Source organism: Tachypleus tridentatus, unplaced genomic scaffold (assembly GCF_004210375.1).
Source record: "Tachypleus tridentatus isolate NWPU-2018 unplaced genomic scaffold, ASM421037v1 Hic_cluster_2, whole genome shotgun sequence".
Lineage (NCBI taxonomy): Eukaryota > Metazoa > Arthropoda > Merostomata > Xiphosura > Limulidae > Tachypleus > Tachypleus tridentatus.
In genome coordinates, this window is record NW_027467782.1 from 42519104 (window position 1) to 42542876 (window position 23773).

Sequence of the window (23773 nt, forward strand, 5' to 3'; positions counted from 1 at the left end):
TGACCTTTGTTGGTGATTAGAGTTTCAAGACGCTGACCTTTGTTGGTGATTAGAGTTTCAAGACGCTGACCTTTGTTGGTGATTAGAGTTTCAAGACGCTGACCTTTGTTGGTGATTAGAGTTTCAAGACGCTGACCTTTGTTGGTGATTAGAGTTTCAAGACGCTTGACCTTTGTTGGTGATTAGAGTTTCAAGACGCTGACCTTTGTTGGTGATTAGAGTTTCAAGACGCTTGACCTTTGTTGGTGATTAGAGTTTCAAGACGCTGACCTTTGTTGGTGATTAGAGTTTCAAGACGCTGACCTTTGTTGGTGATTAGAGTTTCAAGACGCTTTCAAGACCTTTGTTGGTGATTAGAGTTTCAAGACGCTGACCTTTGTTGGTGATTAGAGTTTCAAGACGCTGACCTTTGTTGGTGATTAGAGTTTCAAGACGCTGACCTTTGTTGGTGATTAGAGTTTCAAGACGCTGACCTTTGTTGGTGATTAGAGTTTCAAGACGCTGACCTTTGTTGGTGATTAGAGTTTCAAGACGCTGACCTTTGTTGGTGATTAGAGTTTCAAGACGCTGACCTTTGTTGGTGATTAGAGTTTCAAGACGCTGACCTTTGTTGGTGATTAGAGTTTCAAGACGCTGACCTTTGTTGGTGATTAGAGTTTCAAGACGCTGACCTTTGTTGGTGATTAGAGTTTCAAGACGCTGACCTTTGTTGGTGATTAGAGTTTCAAGACGCTGACCTTTGTTGGTGATTAGAGTTTCAAGACGCTGACCTTTGTTGGTGATTAGAGTTTCAAGACGTTGACCTTTGTTGGTGATTAGAGTTTCAAGACGCTGACCTTTGTTGGTGATTAGAGTTTCAAGACGCTGACCTTTGTTGATGATTAGAGTTTCAAGACGCTGACCTTTGTTGGTGATTAGAGTTTCAAGACGCTGACCTTTGTTGGTGATTAGAGTTTCAAGACGCTGACCTTTGTTGGTGATTAGAGTTTCAAGACGCTGACCTTTGTTGGTGATTAGAGTTTCAAGACGCTGACCTTTGTTGGTGATTAGAGTTTCAAGACGCTGACCTTTGTTGGTGATTAGAGTTTCAAGACGCTGACCTTTGTTGGTGATTAGAGTTTCAAGACGCTGACCTTTGTTGGTGATTAGAGTTTCAAGACGCTGACCTTTGTTGGTGATTAGAGTTTCAAGACATTGACCTTTGTTGGTGATTAGAGTTTCAAGACGCTGACCTTTGTTGGTGATTAGAGTTTCAAGACGCTGACCTTTGTTGGTGATTAGAGTTTCAAGACGCTGACCTTTGTTGGTGATTAGAGTTTCAAGACGCTGACCTTTGTTGGTGATTAGAGTTTCAAGACGCTGACCTTTGTTGGTGATTAGAGTTTCAAGACGCTGACCTTTGTTGGTGATTAGAGTTTCAAGACGCTGACCTTTGTTGGTGATTAGAGTTTCAAGACGCTGACCTTTGTTGGTGATTAGAGTTTCAAGACGCTGACCTTTGTTGGTGATTAGAGTTTCAAGACGCTGACCTTTGTTGGTGATTAGAGTTTCAAGACGCTGACCTTTGTTGGTGATTAGAGTTTCAAGACGCTGACCTTTGTTGGTGATTAGAGTTTCAAGACGCTGACCTTTGTTGGTGATTAGAGTTTCAAGACGCTGACCTTTGTTGGTGATTAGAGTTTCAAGACGCTGACCTTTGTTGGTGATTAGAGTTTCAAGACGCTGACCTTTGTTGGTGATTAGAGTTTCAAGACGCTGACCTTTGTTGGTGATTAGAGTTTCAAGACGCTGACCTTTGTTGGTGATTAGAGTTTCAAGACGCTGACCTTTGTTGGTGATTAGAGTTTCAAGACGCTGACCTTTGTTGGTGATTAGAGTTTCAAGACGCTGACCTTTGTTGGTGATTAGAGTTTCAAGACGCTGACCTTTGTTGGTGATTAGAGTTTCAAGACGCTGACCTTGTTGGTGATTAGAGTTTCAAGACGCTGACCTTTGTTGGTGATTAGAGTTTCAAGACGCTGACCTTTGTTGGTGATTAGAGTTTCAAGACGCTGACCTTGTTGGTGATTAGAGTTTCAAGACGCTGACCTTTGTTGGTGATTAGAGTTTCAAGACGCTGACCTTTGTTGGTGATTAGAGTTTCAAGACGCTGACCTTTGTTGGTGATTAGAGTTTCAAGACGCTGACCTTTGTTGGTGATTAGAGTTTCAAGACGCTGACCTTTGTTGGTGATTAGAGTTTCAAGACGCTGACCTTTGTTGGTGATTAGAGTTTCAAGACGCTGACCTTTGTTGGTGATTAGAGTTTCAAGACGCTGACCTTTGTTGGTGATTAGAGTTTCAAGACGCTGACCTTTGTTGGTGATTAGAGTTTCAAGACGCTGACCTTTGTTGGTGATTAGAGTTTCAAGACGCTGACCTTTGTTGGTGATTAGAGTTTCAAGACGCTGACCTTTGTTGGTGATTAGAGTTTCAAGACGCTGACCTTTGTTGGTGATTAGAGTTTCAAGACGCTGACCTTTGTTGGTGATTAGAGTTTCAAGACGCTGACCTTTGTTGGTGATTAGAGTTTCAAGACGCTGACCTTTGTTGGTGATTAGAGTTTCAAGACGCTGACCTTTGTTGGTGATTAGAGTTTCAAGACGCTGACCTTTGTTGGTGATTAGAGTTTCAAGACGCTGACCTTTGTTGGTGATTAGAGTTTCAAGACGCTGACCTTTGTTGGTGATTAGAGTTTCAAGACGCTGACCTTTGTTGGTGATTAGAGTTTCAAGACGCTGACCTTTGTTGGTGATTAGAGTTTCAAGACGCTGACCTTTGTTGGTGATTAGAGTTTCAAGACGCTGACCTTTGTTGGTGATTAGAGTTTCAAGACGCTGACCTTTGTTGGTGATTAGAGTTTCAAGACGCTGACCTTTGTTGGTGATTAGAGTTTCAAGACGCTGACCTTTGTTGGTGATTAGAGTTTCAAGACGCTGACCTTTGTTGGTGATTAGAGTTTCAAGACGCTGACCTTTGTTGGTGATTAGAGTTTCAAGACGCTGACCTTTGTTGGTGATTAGAGTTTCAAGACGCTGACCTTTGTTGGTGATTAGAGTTTCAAGACGCTGACCTTTGTTGGTGATTAGAGTTTCAAGACGCTGACCTTTGTTGGTGATTAGAGTTTCAAGACGCTGACCTTTGTTGGTGATTAGAGTTTCAAGACATTGACTTTGTTGGTGATTAGAGTTTCAAGACGCTGACCTTTGTTGATGATTAGAGTTTCAAGACGCTGACCTTTGTTGGTGATTAGAGTTTCAAGACGCTGACCTTTGTTGGTGATTAGAGTTTCAAGACGCTGACCTTTGTTGGTGATTAGAGTTTCAAGACGCTGACCTTGTTGGTGATTAGAGTTTCAAGACGCTGACCTTTGTTGGTGATTAGAGTTTCAAGACGCTGACCTTTGTTGGTGATTAGAGTTTCAAGACGCTGACCTTGTTGGTGATTAGAGTTTCAAGACGCTGACCTTTGTTGGTGATTAGAGTTTCAAGACGCTGACCTTTGTTGGTGATTAGAGTTTCAAGACGCTGACCTTTGTTGTGATTAGATTAGAGTTTTGTTGGTGACGAGTTTCAAGACCTTTGTTGAGCTGTGATTAGAGTTTCAAGACGCTGACCTTTGTTGGTGATTAGAGTTTCAAGACGCTGACCTTTGTTGGTGATTAGAGTTTCAAGACGCTGACCTTTGTTGGTGATTAGAGTTTCAAGACGCTGACCTTTGTTGGTGATTAGAGTTTCAAGACGCTGACCTTTTTCAAGTTGATTAGAGTTTCAAGACGCTGACCTTTGTTGGTGATTAGAGTTTCAAGACGCTGACCTTTGTTGGTGATTAGAGTTTCAAGACGCTGACCTTTGTTGGTGATTAGAGTTTCAAGACGCTGACCTTTGTTGGTGATTAGAGTTTCAAGACGCTGACCTTTGTTGGTGATTAGAGTTTCAAGACGCTGACCTTTGTTGGTGATTAGAGTTTCAAGACGCTGACCTTTGTTGGTGATTAGAGTTTCAAGACGCTGACCTTGTTGGTGATTAGAGTTTCAAGACGCTGACCTTTGTTGGTGATTAGAGTTTCAAGACGCTGACCTTTGTTGGTGATTAGAGTTTCAAGACGCTGACCTTTGTTGGTGATTAGAGTTTCAAGACGCTGACCTTTGTTGGTGATTAGAGTTTCAAGACGCTGACCTTTGTTGGTGATTAGAGTTTCAAGACGCTGACCTTTGTTGGTGATTAGAGTTTCAAGACGCTGACCTTTGTTGGTGATTAGAGTTTCAAGACGCTGACCTTTGTTGGTGATTAGAGTTTCAAGACGCTGACCTTTGTTGGTGATTAGAGTTTCAAGACGCTGACCTTTGTTGGTGATTAGAGTTTCAAGACGCTGACCTTTGTTGGTGATTAGAGTTTCAAGACGCTGACCTTTGTTGGTGATTAGAGTTTCAAGACGCTGACCTTTGTTGGTGATTAGAGTTTCAAGACGCTGACCTTTGTTGGTGATTAGAGTTTCAAGACGCTGACCTTTGTTGGTGATTAGAGTTTCAAGACGCTGACCTTTGTTGGTGATTAGAGTTTCAAGACGCTGACCTTTGTTGGTGATTAGAGTTTCAAGACGCTGACCTTTGTTGGTGATTAGAGTTTCAAGACGCTGACCTTTGTTGGTGATTAGAGTTTCAAGACGCTGACCTTTGTTGGTGATTAGAGTTTCAAGACGCTGACCTTTGTTGGTGATTAGAGTTTCAAGACGCTGACCTTTGTTGGTGATTAGAGTTTCAAGACGCTGACCTTTGTTGGTGATTAGAGTTTCAAGACGCTGACCTTTGTTGGTGATTAGAGTTTCAAGACGCTGACCTTTGTTGGTGATTAGAGTTTCAAGACGCTGACCTTTGTTGGTGATTAGAGTTTCAAGACGCTGACCTTTGTTGGTGATTAGAGTTTCAAGACGCTGACCTTTGTTGGTGATTAGAGTTTCAAGACGTTGACCTTTGTTGGTGATTAGAGTTTCAAGACGCTGACCTTTGTTGGTGATTAGAGTTTCAAGACGCTGACCTTTGTTGGTGATTAGAGTTTCAAGACGCTGACCTTTGTTGGTGATTAGAGTTTCAAGACGCTGACCTTTGTTGGTGATTAGAGTTTCAAGACGCTGACCTTTTGTTGGTGATTAGAGTTTCAAGACGCTGACCTTGTTGGTGATTAGAGTTTCAAGACGCTGACCTTTGTTGGTGATTAGAGTTTCAAGACGCTGACCTTTGTTGGTGATTAGAGTTTCAAGACGCTGACCTTTGTTGGTGATTAGAGTTTCAAGACGCTGACCTTTGTTGGTGATTAGAGTTTCAAGACGCTGACCTTTGTTGGTGATTAGAGTTTCAAGACGCTGACCTTTGTTGGTGATTAGAGTTTCAAGACGCTGACCTTTGTTGGTGATTAGAGTTTCAAGACGCTGACCTTTGTTGGTGATTAGAGTTTCAAGACGCTGACCTTTGTTGGTGATTAGAGTTTCAAGACGCTGACCTTTGTTGGTGATTAGAGTTTCAAGACGCTGACCTTTGTTGGTGATTAGAGTTTCAAGACGCTGACCTTTGTTGGTGATTAGAGTTTCAAGACGCTGACCTTTGTTGATGATTAGAGTTTCAAGACGCTGACCTTTGTTGGTGATTAGAGTTTCAAGACGCTGACCTTGTTGGTGATTAGAGTTTCAAGACGCTGACCTTTGTTGGTGATTAGAGTTTCAAGACGCTGACCTTTGTTGGTGATTAGAGTTTCAAGACGCTGACCTTTGTTGGTGATTAGAGTTTCAAGACGCTGACCTTTGTTGGTGATTAGAGTTTCAAGACGCTGACCTTTGTTGGTGATTAGAGTTTCAAGACGCTGACCTTTGTTGGTGATTAGAGTTTCAAGACGCTGACCTTTGTTGGTGATTAGAGTTTCAAGACGCTGACCTTTGTTGGTGATTAGAGTTTCAAGACGCTGACCTTTGTTGGTGATTAGAGTTTCAAGACGCTGACCTTTGTTGGTGATTAGAGTTTCAAGACGCTGACCTTTGTTGGTGATTAGAGTTTCAAGACGCTGACCTTTGTTGGTGATTAGAGTTTCAAGACGCTGACCTTTGTTGGTGATTAGAGTTTCAAGACGACTTGACCTTTGTTGGTGATTAGAGTTTCAAGACGCTGACCTTTGTTGGTGATTAGAGTTTCAAGACGCTGACCTTTGTTGGTGATTAGAGTTTCAAGACGCTGACCTTTGTTGGTGATTAGAGTTTCAAGACGCTGACCTTTGTTGGTGATTAGAGTTTCAAGACGCTGACCTTGTTGGTGATTAGAGTTTCAAGACGCTGACCTTTGTTGGTGATTAGAGTTTCAAGACGCTGACCTTTGTTGGTGATTAGAGTTTCAAGACGCTGACCTTTGTTGGTGATTAGAGTTTCAAGACGCTGACCTTTGTTGGTGATTAGAGTTTCAAGACGCTGACCTTTGTTGGTGATTAGAGTTTCAAGACGCTGACCTTTGTTGGTGATTAGAGTTTCAAGACGCTGACCTTTGTTGGTGATTAGAGTTTCAAGACGCTGACCTTTGTTGGTGATTAGAGTTTCAAGACGCTGACCTTTGTTGGTGATTAGAGTTTCAAGACGCTGACCTTTGTTGGTGATTAGAGTTTCAAGACGCTGACCTTTGTTGGTGATTAGAGTTTCAAGACGCTGACCTTTGTTGGTGATTAGAGTTTCAAGACGCTGACCTTTGTTGGTGATTAGAGTTTCAAGACGCTGACCTTTGTTGGTGATTAGAGTTTCAAGACGCTGACCTTTGTTGGTGATTAGAGTTTCAAGACGCTGACCTTTGTTGGTGATTAGAGTTTCAAGACGCTGACCTTTGTTGGTGATTAGAGTTTCAAGACGCTGACCTTTGTTGGTGATTAGAGTTTCAAGACGCTGACCTTTGTTGGTGATTAGAGTTTCAAGACGCTGACCTTTGTTGGTGATTAGAGTTTCAAGACGCTGACCTTGTTGGTGATTAGAGTTTCAAGACGCTGACCTTTGTTGGTGATTAGAGTTTCAAGACGCTGACCTTTGTTGGTGATTAGAGTTTCAAGACGCTGACCTTTGTTGGTGATTAGAGTTTCAAGACGCTGACCTTTGTTGGTGATTAGAGTTTCAAGACGCTGACCTTTGTTGGTGATTAGAGTTTCAAGACGCTGACCTTTGTTGGTGATTAGAGTTTCAAGACGCTGACCTTTGTTGGTGATTAGAGTTTCAAGACGCTGACCTTTGTTGGTGATTAGAGTTTCAAGACGCTGACCTTGTTGGTGATTAGAGTTTCAAGACGCTGACCTTTGTTGGTGATTAGAGTTTCAAGACGCTGACCTTTGTTGGTGATTAGAGTTTCAAGACGCTGACCTTTGTTGGTGATTAGAGTTTCAAGACGCTGACCTTTGTTGGTGATTAGAGTTTCAAGACGCTGACCTTTGTTGGTGATTAGAGTTTCAAGACGCTGACCTTTGTTGGTGATTAGAGTTTCAAGACGCTGACCTTTGTTGGTGATTAGAGTTTCAAGACGCTGACCTTTGTTGGTGATTAGAGTTTCAAGACGCTGACCTTTGTTGGTGATTAGAGTTTCAAGACGCTGACCTTTGTTGGTGATTAGAGTTTCAAGACGCTGACCTTTGTTGGTGATTAGAGTTTCAAGACGCTGACCTTTGTTGGTGATTAGAGTTTCAAGACGCTGACCTTTGTTGGTGATTAGAGTTTCAAGACGCTGACCTTTGTTGGTGATTAGAGTTTCAAGACGCTGACCTTTGTTGGTGATTAGAGTTTCAAGACGCTGACCTTTGTTGGTGATTAGAGTTTCAAGACGCTGACCTTTGTTGGTGATTTCAAGACGCTGAAGACGCTGACCTTTGTTGGTGATTAGAGTTTGAAGACGCTGACCTTTGTTGGTGATTAGAGTTTCAAGACGCTGACCTTTGTTGGTGATTAGAGTTTCAAGACGCTGACCTTTGTTGGTGATTAGAGTTTCAAGACGCTGACCTTTGTTGGTGATTAGAGTTTCAAGACGCTGACCTTTGTTGGTGATTAGAGTTTCAAGACGCTGACCTTTGTTGGTGATTAGAGTTTCAAGACGCTGACCTTTGTTGGTGATTAGAGTTTCAAGACGCTGACCTTTGTTGGTGATTAGAGTTTCAAGACGCTGACCTTTGTTGGTGATTAGAGTTTCAAGACGCTGACCTTTGTTGGTGATTAGAGTTTCAAGACGCTGACCTTTGTTGGTGATTAGAGTTTCAAGACGCTGACCTTTGTTGATGATTAGAGTTTCAAGACGCTGACCTTTGTTGGTGATTAGAGTTTCAAGACGCTGACCTTTGTTGGTGATTAGAGTTTCAAGACGCTGACCTTTGTTGGTGATTAGAGTTTCAAGACGCTGACCTTTGTTGGTGATTAGAGTTTCAAGACGCTGACCTTTGTTGGTGATTAGAGTTTCAAGACGCTGACCTTTGTTGGTGATTAGAGTTTCAAGACGCTGACCTTTGTTGGTGATTAGAGTTTCAAGACGCTGACCTTTGTTGGTGATTAGAGTTTCAAGACGCTGACCTTGTTGGTGATTAGAGTTTCAAGACGCTGACCTTTGTTGGTGATTAGAGTTTCAAGACGCTGACCTTTGTTGGTGATTAGAGTTTCAAGACGCTGACCTTTGTTGGTGATTAGAGTTTCAAGACGCTGACCTTTGTTGGTGATTAGAGTTTCAAGACGCTGACCTTTGTTGGTGATTAGAGTTTCAAGACGCTGACCTTTGTTGGTGATTAGAGTTTCAAGACGCTGACCTTTGTTGGTGATTAGAGTTTCAAGACGCTGACCTTTGTTGGTGATTAGAGTTTCAAGACGCTGACCTTTGTTGGTGATTAGAGTTTCAAGACGCTGACCTTTGTTGGTGATTAGAGTTTCAAGACGCTGACCTTTGTTGGTGATTAGAGTTTCAAGACGCTGACCTTTGTTGGTGATTAGAGTTTCAAGACGCTGACCTTTGTTGGTGATTAGAGTTTCAAGACGCTGACCTTTGTTGGTGATTAGAGTTTCAAGACGCTGACCTTTGTTGGTGATTAGAGTTTCAAGACGCTGACCTTTGTTGGTGATTAGAGTTTCAAGACGCTGACCTTTGTTGGTGATTAGAGTTTCAAGACGCTGACCTTTGTTGGTGATTAGAGTTTCAAGACGCTGACCTTTGTTGGTGATTAGAGTTTCAAGACGCTGACCTTTGTTGGTGATTAGAGTTTCAAGACGCTGACCTTTGTTGGTGATTAGAGTTTCAAGACGCTGACCTTTGTTGGTGATTAGAGTTTCAAGACGCTGACCTTTGTTGGTGATTAGAGTTTCAAGACGCTGACCTTTGTTGGTGATTAGAGTTTCAAGACGCTGACCTTTGTTGGTGATTAGAGTTTCAAGACGCTGACCTTTGTTGGTGATTAGAGTTTCAAGACGCTGACCTTTGTTGGTGATTAGAGTTTCAAGACGCTGACCTTTGTTGGTGATTAGAGTTTCAAGACGCTGACCTTTGTTGGTGATTAGAGTTTCAAGACGCTGACCTTGTTGGTGATTAGAGTTTCAAGACGCTGACCTTTGTTGGTGATTAGAGTTTCAAGACGCTGACCTTTGTTGGTGATTAGAGTTTCAAGACGCTGACCTTTGTTGGTGATTAGAGTTTCAAGACGCTGACCTTTGTTGGTGATTAGAGTTTCAAGACGCTGACCTTTGTTGGTGATTAGAGTTTCAAGACGCTGACCTTTGTTGGTGATTAGAGTTTCAAGACGCTGACCTTTGTTGGTGATTAGAGTTTCAAGACGCTGACCTTTGTTGGTGATTAGAGTTTCAAGACGCTGACCTTTGTTGGTGATTAGAGTTTCAAGACGCTGACCTTTGTTGGTGATTAGAGTTTCAAGACGCTGACCTTTGTTGGTGATTAGAGTTTCAAGACGCTGACCTTTGTTGGTGATTAGAGTTTCAAGACGCTGACCTTTGTTGGTGATTAGAGTTTCAAGACGCTGACCTTTGTTGGTGATTAGAGTTTCAAGACGCTGACCTTTGTTGGTGATTAGAGTTTCAAGACGCTGACCTTTGTTGGTGATTAGAGTTTCAAGACGCTGACCTTTGTTGGTGATTAGAGTTTCAAGACGCTGACCTTTGTTGGTGATTAGAGTTTCAAGACGCTGACCTTTGTTGGTGATTAGAGTTTCAAGACGCTGACCTTTGTTGGTGATTAGAGTTTCAAGACGCTGACCTTTGTTGGTGATTAGAGTTTCAAGACGCTGACCTTTGTTGGTGATTAGAGTTTCAAGACGCTGACCTTTGTTGGTGATTAGAGTTTCAAGACGCTGACCTTTGTTGGTGATTAGAGTTTCAAGACGCTGACCTTTGTTGGTGATTAGAGTTTCAAGACGCTGACCTTTGTTGGTGATTAGAGTTTCAAGACGCTGACCTTTGTTGGTGATTAGAGTTTCAAGACGCTGACCTTTGTTGGTGATTAGAGTTTCAAGACGCTGACCTTGTTGGTGATTAGAGTTTCAAGACGCTGACCTTTGTTGGTGATTAGAGTTTCAAGACGCTGACCTTTGTTGGTGATTAGAGTTTCAAGACGCTGACCTTTGTTGGTGATTAGAGTTTCAAGACGCTGACCTTTGTTGGTGATTAGAGTTTCAAGACGCTGACCTTTGTTGGTGATTAGAGTTTCAAGACGCTGACCTTTGTTGGTGATTAGAGTTTCAAGACGCTGACCTTTGTTGGTGATTAGAGTTTCAAGACGCTGACCTTTGTTGGTGATTAGAGTTTCAAGACGCTGACCTTTTGGTGATTAGAGTTTCAAGACGCTGACCTTTGTTGGTGATTAGAGTTTCAAGACGCTGACCTTTGTTGGTGATTAGAGTTTCAAGACGCTGACCTTTGTTGGTGATTAGAGTTTCAAGACGCTGACCTTTGTTGGTGATTAGAGTTTCAAGACGCTGACCTTTGTTGGTGATTAGAGTTTCAAGACGCTGACCTTTGTTGGTGATTAGAGTTTCAAGACGCTGACCTTTGTTGGTGATTAGAGTTTCAAGACGCTGACCTTTGTTGGTGATTAGAGTTTCAAGACGCTGACCTTTGTTGGTGATTAGAGTTTCAAGACGCTGACCTTTGTTGGTGATTAGAGTTTCAAGACGCTGACCTTTGTTGGTGATTAGAGTTTCAAGACGCTGACCTTTGTTGGTGATTAGAGTTTCAAGACGCTGACCTTTGTTGGTGATTAGAGTTTCAAGACGCTGACCTTTGTTGGTGATTAGAGTTTCAAGACGCTGACCTTTGTTGGTGATTAGAGTTTCAAGACGCTGACCTTTGTTGGTGATTAGAGTTTCAAGACGCTGACCTTTGTTGGTGATTAGAGTTTCAAGACGCTGACCTTTGTTGGTGATTAGAGTTTCAAGACGACCTGATTAGAGTTTCAAGACGCTGACCTTTGTTGGTGATTAGAGTTTCAAGACGCTGACCTTTGTTGGTGATTAGAGTTTCAAGACGCTGACCTTTGTTGGTGATTAGAGTTTCAAGACGCTGACCTTTGTTGGTGATTAGAGTTTCAAGACGCTGACCTTTGTTGGTGATTAGAGTTTCAAGACGCTGACCTTTGTTGGTGATTAGAGTTTCAAGACGCTGACCTTTGTTGGTGATTAGAGTTTCAAGACGCTGACCTTTGTTGGTGATTAGAGTTTCAAGACGCTGACCTTTGTTGGTGATTAGAGTTTCAAGACGCTGACCTTTGTTGGTGATTAGAGTTTCAAGACGCTGACCTTTGTTGGTGATTAGAGTTTCAAGACGCTGACCTTTGTTGGTGATTAGAGTTTCAAGACGCTGACCTTTGTTGGTGATTAGAGTTTCAAGACGCTGACCTTTGTTGGTGATTAGAGTTTCAAGACGCTGACCTTTGTTGGTGATTAGAGTTTCAAGACGCTGACCTTTGTTGGTGATTAGAGTTTCAAGACGCTGACCTTTGTTGGTGATTAGAGTTTCAAGACGCTGACCTTTGTTGGTGATTAGAGTTTCAAGACGCTGACCTTTGTTGGTGATTAGAGTTTCAAGACGCTGACCTTTGTTGGTGATTAGAGTTTCAAGACGCTGACCTTTGTTGGTGATTAGAGTTTCAAGACGCTGACCTTTGTTGGTGATTAGAGTTTCAAGACGCTGACCTTTGTTGGTGATTAGAGTTTCAAGACGCTGACCTTTGTTGGTGATTAGAGTTTCAAGACGCTGACCTTTGTTGGTGATTAGAGTTTCAAGACGCTGACCTTTGTTGGTGATTAGAGTTTCAAGACGCTGACCTTTGTTGGTGATTAGAGTTTCAAGACGCTGACCTTTGTTGGTGATTAGAGTTTCAAGACGCTGACCTTTGTTGGTGATTAGAGTTTCAAGACGCTGACCTTTGTTGGTGATTAGAGTTTCAAGACGCTGACCTTTGTTGGTGATTAGAGTTTCAAGACGCTGACCTTTGTTGGTGATTAGAGTTTCAAGACGCTGACCTTTGTTGGTGATTAGAGTTTCAAGACGCTGACCTTTGTTGGTGATTAGAGTTTCAAGACGCTGACCTTTGTTGGTGATTAGAGTTTCAAGACGCTGACCTTTGTTGGTGATTAGAGTTTCAAGACGCTGACCTTTGTTGGTGATTAGAGTTTCAAGACGCTGACCTTTGTTGGTGATTAGAGTTTCAAGACGCTGACCTTTGTTGGTGATTAGAGTTTCAAGACGCTGACCTTTGTTGGTGATTAGAGTTTCAAGACGCTGACCTTTGTTGGTGATTAGAGTTTCAAGACGCTGACCTTTGTTGGTGATTAGAGTTTCAAGACGCTGACCTTTGTTGGTGATTAGAGTTTCAAGACGCTGACCTTTGTTGGTGATTAGAGTTTCAAGACGCTGACCTTTGTTGGTGATTAGAGTTTCAAGACGCTGACCTTTGTTGGTGATTAGAGTTTCAAGACGCTGACCTTTGTTGGTGATTAGAGTTTCAAGACGCTGACCTTTGTTGGTGATTAGAGTTTCAAGACGCTGACCTTTGTTGGTGATTAGAGTTTCAAGACGCTGACCTTTGTTGGTGATTAGAGTTTCAAGACGCTGACCTTTGTTGGTGATTAGAGTTTCAAGACGCTGACCTTTGTTGGTGATTAGAGTTTCAAGACGCTGACCTTTGTTGGTGATTAGAGTTTCAAGACGCTGACCTTTGTTGGTGATTAGAGTTTCAAGACGCTGACCTTTGTTGGTGATTAGAGTTTCAAGACGCTGACCTTTGTTGGTGATTAGAGTTTCAAGACGCTGACCTTTGTTGGTGATTAGAGTTTCAAGACGCTGACCTTTGTTGGTGATTAGAGTTTCAAGACGCTGACCTTTGTTGGTGATTAGAGTTTCAAGACGCTGACCTTTGTTGGTGATTAGAGTTTCAAGACGCTGACCTTTGTTGGTGATTAGAGTTTCAAGACGCTGACCTTTGTTGGTGATTAGAGTTTCAAGACGCTGACCTTTGTTGGTGATTAGAGTTTCAAGACGCTGACCTTTGTTGGTGATTAGAGTTTCAAGACGCTGACCTTTGTTGGTGATTAGAGTTTCAAGACGCTGACCTTTGTTGGTGATTAGAGTTTCAAGACGCTGACCTTTGTTGGTGATTAGAGTTTCAAGACGCTGACCTTTGTTGGTGATTAGAGTTTCAAGACGCTGACCTTTGTTGGTGATTAGAGTTTCAAGACGCTGACCTTTGTTGGTGATTAGAGTTTCAAGACGCTGACCTTTGTTGGTGATTAGAGTTTCAAGACGCTGACCTTTGTTGGTGATTAGAGTTTCAAGACGCTGACCTTTGTTGGTGATTAGAGTTTCAAGACGCTGACCTTTGTTGGTGATTAGAGTTTCAAGACGCTGACCTTTGTTGGTGATTAGAGTTTCAAGACGCTGACCTTTGTTGGTGATTAGAGTTTCAAGACGCTGACCTTTGTTGGTGATTAGAGTTTCAAGACGCTGACCTTTGTTGGTGATTAGAGTTTCAAGACGCTGACCTTTGTTGGTGATTAGAGTTTCAAGACGCTGACCTTTGTTGGTGATTAGAGTTTCAAGACGCTGACCTTTGTTGGTGATTAGAGTTTCAAGACGCTGACCTTTGTTGGTGATTAGAGTTTCAAGACGCTGACCTTTGTTGGTGATTAGAGTTTCAAGACGCTGACCTTTGTTGGTGATTAGAGTTTCAAGACGCTGACCTTTGTTGGTGATTAGAGTTTCAAGACGCTGACCTTTGTTGGTGATTAGAGTTTCAAGACGCTGACCTTTGTTGGTGATTAGAGTTTCAAGACGCTGACCTTTGTTGGTGATTAGAGTTTCAAGACGCTGACCTTTGTTGGTGATTAGAGTTTCAAGACGCTGACCTTTGTTGGTGATTAGAGTTTCAAGACGCTGACCTTTGTTGGTGATTAGAGTTTCAAGACGCTGACCTTTGTTGGTGATTAGAGTTTCAAGACGCTGACCTTTGTTGGTGATTAGAGTTTCAAGACGCTGACCTTTGTTGGTGATTAGAGTTTCAAGACGCTGACCTTTGTTGGTGATTAGAGTTTCAAGACGCTGACCTTTGTTGGTGATTAGAGTTTCAAGACGCTGACCTTTGTTGGTGATTAGAGTTTCAAGACGCTGACCTTTGTTGGTGATTAGAGTTTCAAGACGCTGACCTTTGTTGGTGATTAGAGTTTCAAGACGCTGACCTTTGTTGGTGATTAGAGTTTCAAGACGCTGACCTTTGTTGGTGATTAGAGTTTCAAGACGCTGACCTTTGTTGGTGATTAGAGTTTCAAGACGCTGACCTTTGTTGGTGATTAGAGTTTCAAGACGCTGACCTTTGTTGGTGATTAGAGTTTCAAGACGCTGACCTTTGTTGGTGATTAGAGTTTCAAGACGCTGACCTTTGTTGGTGATTAGAGTTTCAAGACGCTGACCTTTGTTGGTGATTAGAGTTTCAAGACGCTGACCTTTGTTGGTGATTAGAGTTTCAAGACGCTGACCTTTGTTGGTGATTAGAGTTTCAAGACGCTGACCTTTGTTGGTGATTAGAGTTTCAAGACGCTGACCTTTGTTGGTGATTAGAGTTTCAAGACGCTGACCTTTGTTGGTGATTAGAGTTTCAAGACGCTGACCTTTGTTGGTGATTAGAGTTTCAAGACGCTGACCTTTGTTGGTGATTAGAGTTTCAAGACGCTGACCTTTGTTGGTGATTAGAGTTTCAAGACGCTGACCTTTGTTGGTGATTAGAGTTTCAAGACGCTGACCTTTGTTGGTGATTAGAGTTTCAAGACGCTGACCTTTGTTGGTGATTAGAGTTTCAAGACGCTGACCTTTGTTGGTGATTAGAGTTTCAAGACGCTGACCTTTGTTGGTGATTAGAGTTTCAAGACGCTGACCTTTGTTGGTGATTAGAGTTTCAAGACGCTGACCTTTGTTGGTGATTAGAGTTTCAAGACGCTGACCTTTGTTGGTGATTAGAGTTTCAAGACGCTGACCTTTGTTGGTGATTAGAGTTTCAAGACGCTGACCTTTGTTGGTGATTAGAGTTTCAAGACGCTGACCTTTGTTGGTGATTAGAGTTTCAAGACGCTGACCTTTGTTGGTGATTAGAGTTTCAAGACGCTGACCTTTGTTGGTGATTAGAGTTTCAAGACGCTGACCTTTGTTGGTGATTAGAGTTTCAAGACGCTGACCTTTGTTGGTGATTAGAGTTTCAAGACGCTGACCTTTGTTGGTGATTAGAGTTTCAAGACGCTGACCTTTGTTGGTGATTAGAGTTTCAAGACGCTGACCTTTGTTGGTGATTAGAGTTTCAAGACGCTGACCTTTGTTGGTGATTAGAGTTTCAAGACGCTGACCTTTGTTGGTGATTAGAGTTTCAAGACGCTGACCTTTGTTGGTGATTAGAGTTTCAAGACGCTGACCTTTGTTGGTGATTAGAGTTTCAAGACGCTGACCTTTGTTGGTGATTAGAGTTTCAAGACGCTGACCTTTGTTGGTGATTAGAGTTTCAAGACGCTGACCTTTGTTGGTGATTAGAGTTTCAAGACGCTGACCTTTGTTGGTGATTAGAGTTTCAAGACGCTGACCTTTGTTGGTGATTAGAGTTTCAAGACGCTGACCTTTGTTGGTGATTAGAGTTTCAAGACGCTGACCTTTGTTGGTGATTAGAGTTTCAAGACGCTGACCTTTGTTGGTGATTAGAGTTTCAAGACGCTGACCTTTGTTGGTGATTAGAGTTTCAAGACGCTTGACCTTTGTTGGTGATTAGAGTTTCAAGACGCTGACCTTTGTTGGTGATTAGAGTTTCAAGACGCTGACCTTTGTTGGTGATTAGAGTTTCAAGACGCTGACCTTTGTTGGTGATTAGAGTTTCAAGACGCTGACCTTTGTTGGTGATTAGAGTTTCAAGACGCTGACCTTTGTTGGTGATTAGAGTTTCAAGACGCTGACCTTTGTTGGTGATTAGAGTTTCAAGACGCTGACCTTTGTTGGTGATTAGAGTTTCAAGACGCTGACCTTTGTTGGTGATTAGAGTTTCAAGACGCTGACCTTTGTTGGTGATTAGAGTTTCAAGACGCTGACCTTTGTTGGTGATTAGAGTTTCAAGACGCTGACCTTTGTTGGTGATTAGAGTTTCAAGACGCTGACCTTTGTTGGTGATTAGAGTTTCAAGACGCTGACCTTTGTTGGTGATTAGAGTTTCAAGACGCTGACCTTTGTTGGTGATTAGAGTTTCAAGACGCTGACCTTTGTTGGTGATTAGAGTTTCAAGACGCTGACCTTTGTTGGTGATTAGAGTTTCAAGACGCTGACCTTTGTTGGTGATTAGAGTTTCAAGACGCTGACCTTTGTTGGTGATTAGAGTTTCAAGACGCTGACCTTTGTTGGTGATTAGAGTTTCAAGACGCTGACCTTTGTTGGTGATTAGAGTTTCAAGACGCTGACCTTTGTTGGTGATTAGAGTTTCAAGACGCTGACCTTTGTTGTGTGATTAGAGTTTCAAGACGCTGACCTTTGTTGGTGATTAGAGTTTCAAGACGCTGACCTTTGTTGGTGATTAGAGTTTCAAGACGCTGACCTTTGTTGGTGATTAGAGTTTCAAGACGCTGACCTTTGTTGGTGATTAGAGTTTCAAGACGCTGACCTTTGTTGGTGATTAGAGTTTCAAGACGCTGACCTTTGTTGGTGATTAGAGTTTCAAGACGCTGACCTTTGTTGGTGATTAGAGTTTCAAGACGCTGACCTTTGTTGGTGATTAGAGTTTCAAGACGCTGACCTTTGTTGGTGATTAGAGTTTCAAGACGCTGACCTTTGTTGGTGATTAGAGTTTCAAGACGCTGACCTTTGTTGGTGATTAGAGTTTCAAGACGCTGACCTTTGTTGGTGATTAGAGTTTCAAGACGCTGACCTTTGTTGGTGATTAGAGTTTCAAGACGCTGACCTTTGTTGGTGATTAGAGTTTCAAGACGCTGACCTTTGTTGGTGATTAGAGTTTCAAGACGCTGACCTTTGTTGGTGATTAGAGTTTCAAGACGCTGACCTTTGTTGGTGATTAGAGTTTCAAGACGCTGACCTTTGTTGGTGATTAGAGTTTCAAGACGCTGACCTTTGTTGGTGATTAGAGTTTCAAGACGACTGACCTTTGTTGGTGATTAGAGTTTCAAGACGCTGACCTTTGTTGGTGATTAGAGTTTCAAGACGCTGACCTTTGTTGGTGATTAGAGTTTCAAGACGCTGACCTTTGTTGGTGATTAGAGTTTCAAGACGCTGACCTTTGTTGGTGATTAGAGTTTCAAGACGCTGACCTTTGTTGGTGATTAGAGTTTCAAGACGCTGACCTTTGTTGGTGATTAGAGTTTCAAGACGCTGACCTTTGTTGGTGATTAGAGTTTCAAGACGCTGACCTTTGTTGGTGATTAGAGTTTCAAGACGCTGACCTTTGTTGGTGATTAGAGTTTCAAGACGCTGACCTTTGTTGGTGATTAGAGTTTCAAGACGCTGACCTTTGTTGGTGATTAGAGTTTCAAAACGCTGACCTTTGTTGGTGATTAGAGTTTCAAGACGCTGACCTTTGTTGGTGATTAGAGTTTCAAGACGCTGACCTTTGTTGGTGATTAGAGTTTCAAGACGCTGACCTTTGTTGATGCTTAGAGTTTCAAGACGCTGACCTTTGTTGATGCTTAGAGTTTCAAGACGCTGACCTTTGTTGGTGATTAGAGTTTCAAGACGCTGACCTTTGTTGGTGATTAGAGTTTCAAGACGCTGACCTTTGTTGGTGATTAGAGTTTCAAGACGCTGACCTTTGTTGGTGATTAGAGTTTCAAGACGCTGACCTTTGTTGGTGATTAGAGTTTCAAGACGCTGACCTTTGTTGGTGATTAGAGTTTCAAGACGCTGACCTTTGTTGGTGATTAGAGTTTCAAGACGCTGACCTTTGTTGGTGATTAGAGTTTCAAGACGCTGACCTTTGTTGGTGATTAGAGTTTCAAGACGCTGACCTTTGTTGGTGATTAGAGTTTCAAGACATTGACCTTTGTTGGTGATTAGAGTTTCAAGACGCTGACCTTTGTTGGTGATTAGAGTTTCAAGACGCTGACCTTTGTTGATGATTAGAGTTTCAAGACGCTGACCTTTGTTGGTGATTAGAGTTTCAAGACGCTGACCTTTGTTGGTGATTAGAGTTTCAAGACGCTGACCTTTGTTGGTGATTAGAGTTTCAAGACGCTGACCTTTGTTGGTGATTAGAGTTTCAAGACGCTGACCTTTGTTGGTGATTAGAGTTTCAAGACGCTGACCTTTGTTGGTGATTAGAGTTTCAAGACGCTGACCTTTGTTGGTGATTAGAGTTTCAAGACGCTGACCTTTGTTGGTGATTAGAGTTTCAAGACGCTGACCTTTGTTGGTGATTAGAGTTTCAAGACGCTGACCTTTGTTGGTGATTAGAGTTTCAAGACGCTGACCTTTGTTGGTGATTAGAGTTTCAAGACGCTGACCTTTGTTGGTGATTAGAGTTTCAAGACGCTGACCTTTGTTGGTGATTAGAGTTTCAAGACGCTGACCTTTGTTGGTGATTAGAGTTTCAAGACGCTGACCTTTGTTGGTGATTAGAGTTTCAAGACGCTGACCTTTGTTGGTGATTAGAGTTTCAAGACGCTGACCTTTGTTGGTGATTAGAGTTTCAAGACGCTGACCTTTGTTGGTGATTAGAGTTTCAAGACGCTGACCTTTGTTGGTGATTAGAGTTTCAAGACGCTGACCTTTGTTGGTGATTAGAGTTTCAAGACGCTGACCTTTGTTGGTGATTAGAGTTTCAAGACGCTGACCTTTGTTGGTGATTAGAGTTTCAAGACGCTGACCTTTGTTGGTGATTAGAGTTTCAAGACGCTGACCTTTGTTGGTGATTAGAGTTTCAAGACGCTGACCTTTGTTGGTGATTAGAGTTTCAAGACGCTGACCTTTGTTGGTGATTAGAGTTTCAAGACGCTGACCTTTGTTGGTGATTAGAGTTTCAAGACGCTGACCTTTGTTGGTGATTAGAGTTTCAAGACGCTGACCTTTGTTGGTGATTAGAGTTTCAAGACGCTGACCTTTGTTGGTGATTAGAGTTTCAAGACGCTGACCTTTGTTGGTGATTAGAGTTTCAAGACATTGACCTTTGTTGGTGATTAGAGTTTCAAGACGCTGACCTTTGTTGGTGATTAGAGTTTCAAGACGCTGACCTTTGTTGGTGATTAGAGTTTCAAGACGCTGACCTTTGTTGGTGATTAGAGTTTCAAGACGCTGACCTTTGTTGGTGATTAGAGTTTCAAGACGCTGACCTTTGTTGGTGATTAGAGTTTCAAGACGCTGACCTTTGTTGGTGATTAGAGTTTCAAGACGCTGACCTTTGTTGGTGATTAGAGTTTCAAGACGCTGACCTTTGTTGGTGATTAGAGTTTCAAGACGCTGACCTTTGTTGGTGATTAGAGTTTCAAGACGCTGACCTTTGTTGGTGATTAGAGTTTCAAGACGCTGACCTTTGTTGGTGATTAGAGTTTCAAGACGCTGACCTTTGTTGGTGATTAGAGTTTCAAGACGCTGACCTTTGTTGGTGATTAGAGTTTCAAGACGCTGACCTTTGTTGGTGATTAGAGTTTCAAGACGCTGACCTTTGTTGGTGATTAGAGTTTCAAGACGCTGACCTTTGTTGGTGATTAGAGTTTCAAGACGCTGACCTTTGTTGGTGATTAGAGTTTCAAGACGCTGACCTTTGTTGGTGATTAGAGTTTCAAGACGCTGACCTTTGTTGGTGATTAGAGTTTCAAGACGCTGACCTTTGTTGGTGATTAGAGTTTCAAGACGCTGACCTTTGTTGGTGATTAGAGTTTCAAGACGCTGACCTTTGTTGGTGATTAGAGTTTCAAGACGCTGACCTTTGTTGGTGATTAGAGTTTCAAGACCTTGACCTTTGTTGGTGATTAGAGTTTCAAGACGCTGACCTTTGTTGGTGATTAGAGTTTCAAGACATTGACCTTTGTTGGTGATTAGAGTTTGAAGACGCTGACCTTTGTTGGTGATTAGAGTTTCAAGACGCTGACCTTTGTTGGTGATTAGAGTTTCAAGACGCTGACCTTTGTTGATGATTAGAGTTTCAAGACGCTGACCTTTGTTGGTGATTAGAGTTTCAAGACGCTGACCTTTGTTGGTGATTAGAGTTTCAAGACGCTGACCTTTGTTGGTGATTAGAGTTTCAAGACGCTGACCTTTGTTGGTGATTAGAGTTTCAAGACGCTGACCTTTGTTGGTGATTAGAGTTTCAAGACGCTGACCTTTGTTGGTGATTAGAGTTTCAAGACGCTGACCTTTGTTGGTGATTAGAGTTTCAAGACGCTGACCTTTGTTGGTGATTAGAGTTTCAAGACGCTGACCTTTGTTGGTGATTAGAGTTTCAAGACGCTGACCTTTGTTGGTGATTAGAGTTTCAAGACGCTGACCTTTGTTGGTGATTAGAGTTTCAAGACGCTGACCTTTGTTGGTGATTAGAGTTTCAAGACGCTGACCTTTGTTGGTGATTAGAGTTTCAAGACGCTGACCTTTGTTGGTGATTAGAGTTTCAAGACGCTGACCTTTGTTGGTGATTAGAGTTTCAAGACGCTGACCTTTGTTGGTGATTAGAGTTTCAAGACGCTGACCTTTGTTGGTGATTAGAGTTTCAAGACGCTGACCTTTGTTGGTGATTAGAGTTTCAAGACGCTGACCTTTGTTGGTGATTAGAGTTTCAAGACGCTGACCTTTGTTGGTGATTAGAGTTTCAAGACGCTGACCTTTGTTGGTGATTAGAGTTTCAAGACGCTGACCTTTGTTGGTGATTAGAGTTTCAAGACGCTGACCTTTGTTGGTGATTAGAGTTTCAAGACGCTGACCTTTGTTGGTGATTAGAGTTTCAAGACGCTGACCTTTGTTGGTGATTAGAGTTTCAAGACGCTGACCTTTGTTGATGATTAGAGTTTCAAGACGCTGACCTTTGTTGGTGATTAGAGTTTCAAGACGCTGACCTTTGTTGGTGATTAGAGTTTCAAGACGCTGACCTTTGTTGGTGATTAGAGTTTCAAGACGCTGACCTTTGTTGGTGATTAGAGTTTCAAGACGCTGACCTTTGTTGGTGATTAGAGTTTCAAGACGCTGACCTTTGTTGGTGATTAGAGTTTCAAGACGCTGACCTTTGTTGGTGATTAGAGTTTCAAGACGCTGACCTTTGTTGGTGATTAGAGTTTCAAGACGCTGACCTTTGTTGGTGATTAGAGTTTCAAGACGCTGACCTTTGTTGGTGATTAGAGTTTCAAGACGCTGACCTTTGTTGGTGATTAGAGTTTCAAGACGCTGACCTTTGTTGGTGATTAGAGTTTCAAGACGCTGACCTTTGTTGGTGATTAGAGTTTCAAGACGCTGACCTTTGTTGGTGATTAGAGTTTCAAGACGCTGACCTTTGTTGGTGATTAGAGTTTCAAGACGCTGACCTTTGTTGGTGATTAGAGTTTCAAGACGCTGACCTTTGTTGGTGATTAGAGTTTCAAGACGCTGACCTTTGTTGGTGATTAGAGTTTCAAGACGCTGACCTTTGTTGGTGATTAGAGTTTCAAGACGCTGACCTTTGTTGGTGATTAGAGTTTCAAGACGCTGACCTTTGTTGGTGATTAGAGTTTCAAGACGCTGACCTTTGTTGGTGATTAGAGTTTCAAGACGCTGACCTTTGTTGGTGATTAGAGTTTCAAGACGCTGACCTTTGTTGGTGATTAGAGTTTCAAGACGCTGACCTTTGTTGGTGATTAGAGTTTCAAGACGCTGACCTTTGTTGGTGATTAGAGTTTCAAGACGCTGACCTTTGTTGGTGATTAGAGTTTCAAGACGCTGACCTTTGTTGGTGATTAGAGTTTCAAGACGCTGACCTTTGTTGGTGATTAGAGTTTCAAGACGCTGACCTTTGTTGGTGATTAGAGTTTCAAGACGCTGACCTTTGTTGGTGATTAGAGTTTCAAGACGCTGACCTTTGTTGGTGATTAGAGTTTCAAGACGCTGACCTTTGTTGGTGATTAGAGTTTCAAGACGCTGACCTTTGTTGGTGATTAGAGTTTCAAGACGCTGACCTTTGTTGATGCTTAGAGTTTCAAGACGCTGACCTTTGTTGGTGATTAGAGTTTCAAGACGCTGACCTTTGTTGGTGATTAGAGTTTCAAGACGCTGACCTTTGTTGGTGATTAGAGTTTCAAGACGCTGACCTTTGTTGGTGATTAGAGTTTCAAGACGCTGACCTTTGTTGGTGATTAGAGTTTCAAGACGCTGACCTTTGTTGGTGATTAGAGTTTCAAGACGCTGACCTTTGTTGGTGATTAGAGTTTCAAGACGCTGACCTTTGTTGGTGATTAGAGTTTCAAGACGCTGACCTTTGTTGGTGATTAGAGTTTCAAGACGCTGACCTTTGTTGGTGATTAGAGTTTCAAGACGCTGACCTTTGTTGGTGATTAGAGTTTCAAGACATTGACCTTTGTTGGTGATTAGAGTTTCAAGACATTGACCTTTGTTGGTGATTAGAGTTTCAAGACGCTGACCTTTGTTGGTGATTAGAGTTTCAAGACGCTGACCTTTGTTGGTGATTAGAGTTTCAAGACGCTGACCTTTGTTGGTGATTAGAGTTTCAAGACGCTGACCTTTGTTGGTGATTAGAGTTTCAAGACGCTGACCTTTGTTGGTGATTAGAGTTTCAAGACGCTGACCTTTGTTGGTGATTAGAGTTTCAAGACGCTGACCTTTGTTGGTGATTAGAGTTTCAAGACGCTGACCTTTGTTGGTGATTAGAGTTTCAAGACGCTGACCTTTGTTGGTGATTAGAGTTTCAAGACGCTGACCTTTGTTGGTGATTAGAGTTTCAAGACGCTGACCTTTGTTGGTGATTAGAGTTTCAAGACGCTGACCTTTGTTGGTGATTAGAGATTAGAGTTTCAAGACGCTGACCTTTGTTGGTGATTAGAGTTTCAAGACGCTGACCTTTGTTGGTGATTAGAGTTTCAAGACGCTGACCTTTGTTGGTGATTAGAGTTTCAAGACGCTGACCTTTGTTGGTGATTAGAGTTTCAAGACGCTGACCTTTGTTGGTGATTAGAGTTTCAAGACGCTGACCTTTGTTGGTGATTAGAGTTTCAAGACGCTGACCTTTGTTGGTGATTAGAGTTTCAAGA

General features: G+C 42.3%; 1 long non-coding RNA gene across 5 annotated transcripts in view; it reads left to right on the forward strand.

Moving 5' to 3' along the window:
• Positions 1-23773, forward strand: part of LOC143243181 (uncharacterized) — a 188717-nt gene that overhangs the window by 162414 nt on the left and 2530 nt on the right. The gene's annotated exons all lie outside the window — the stretch shown is intronic.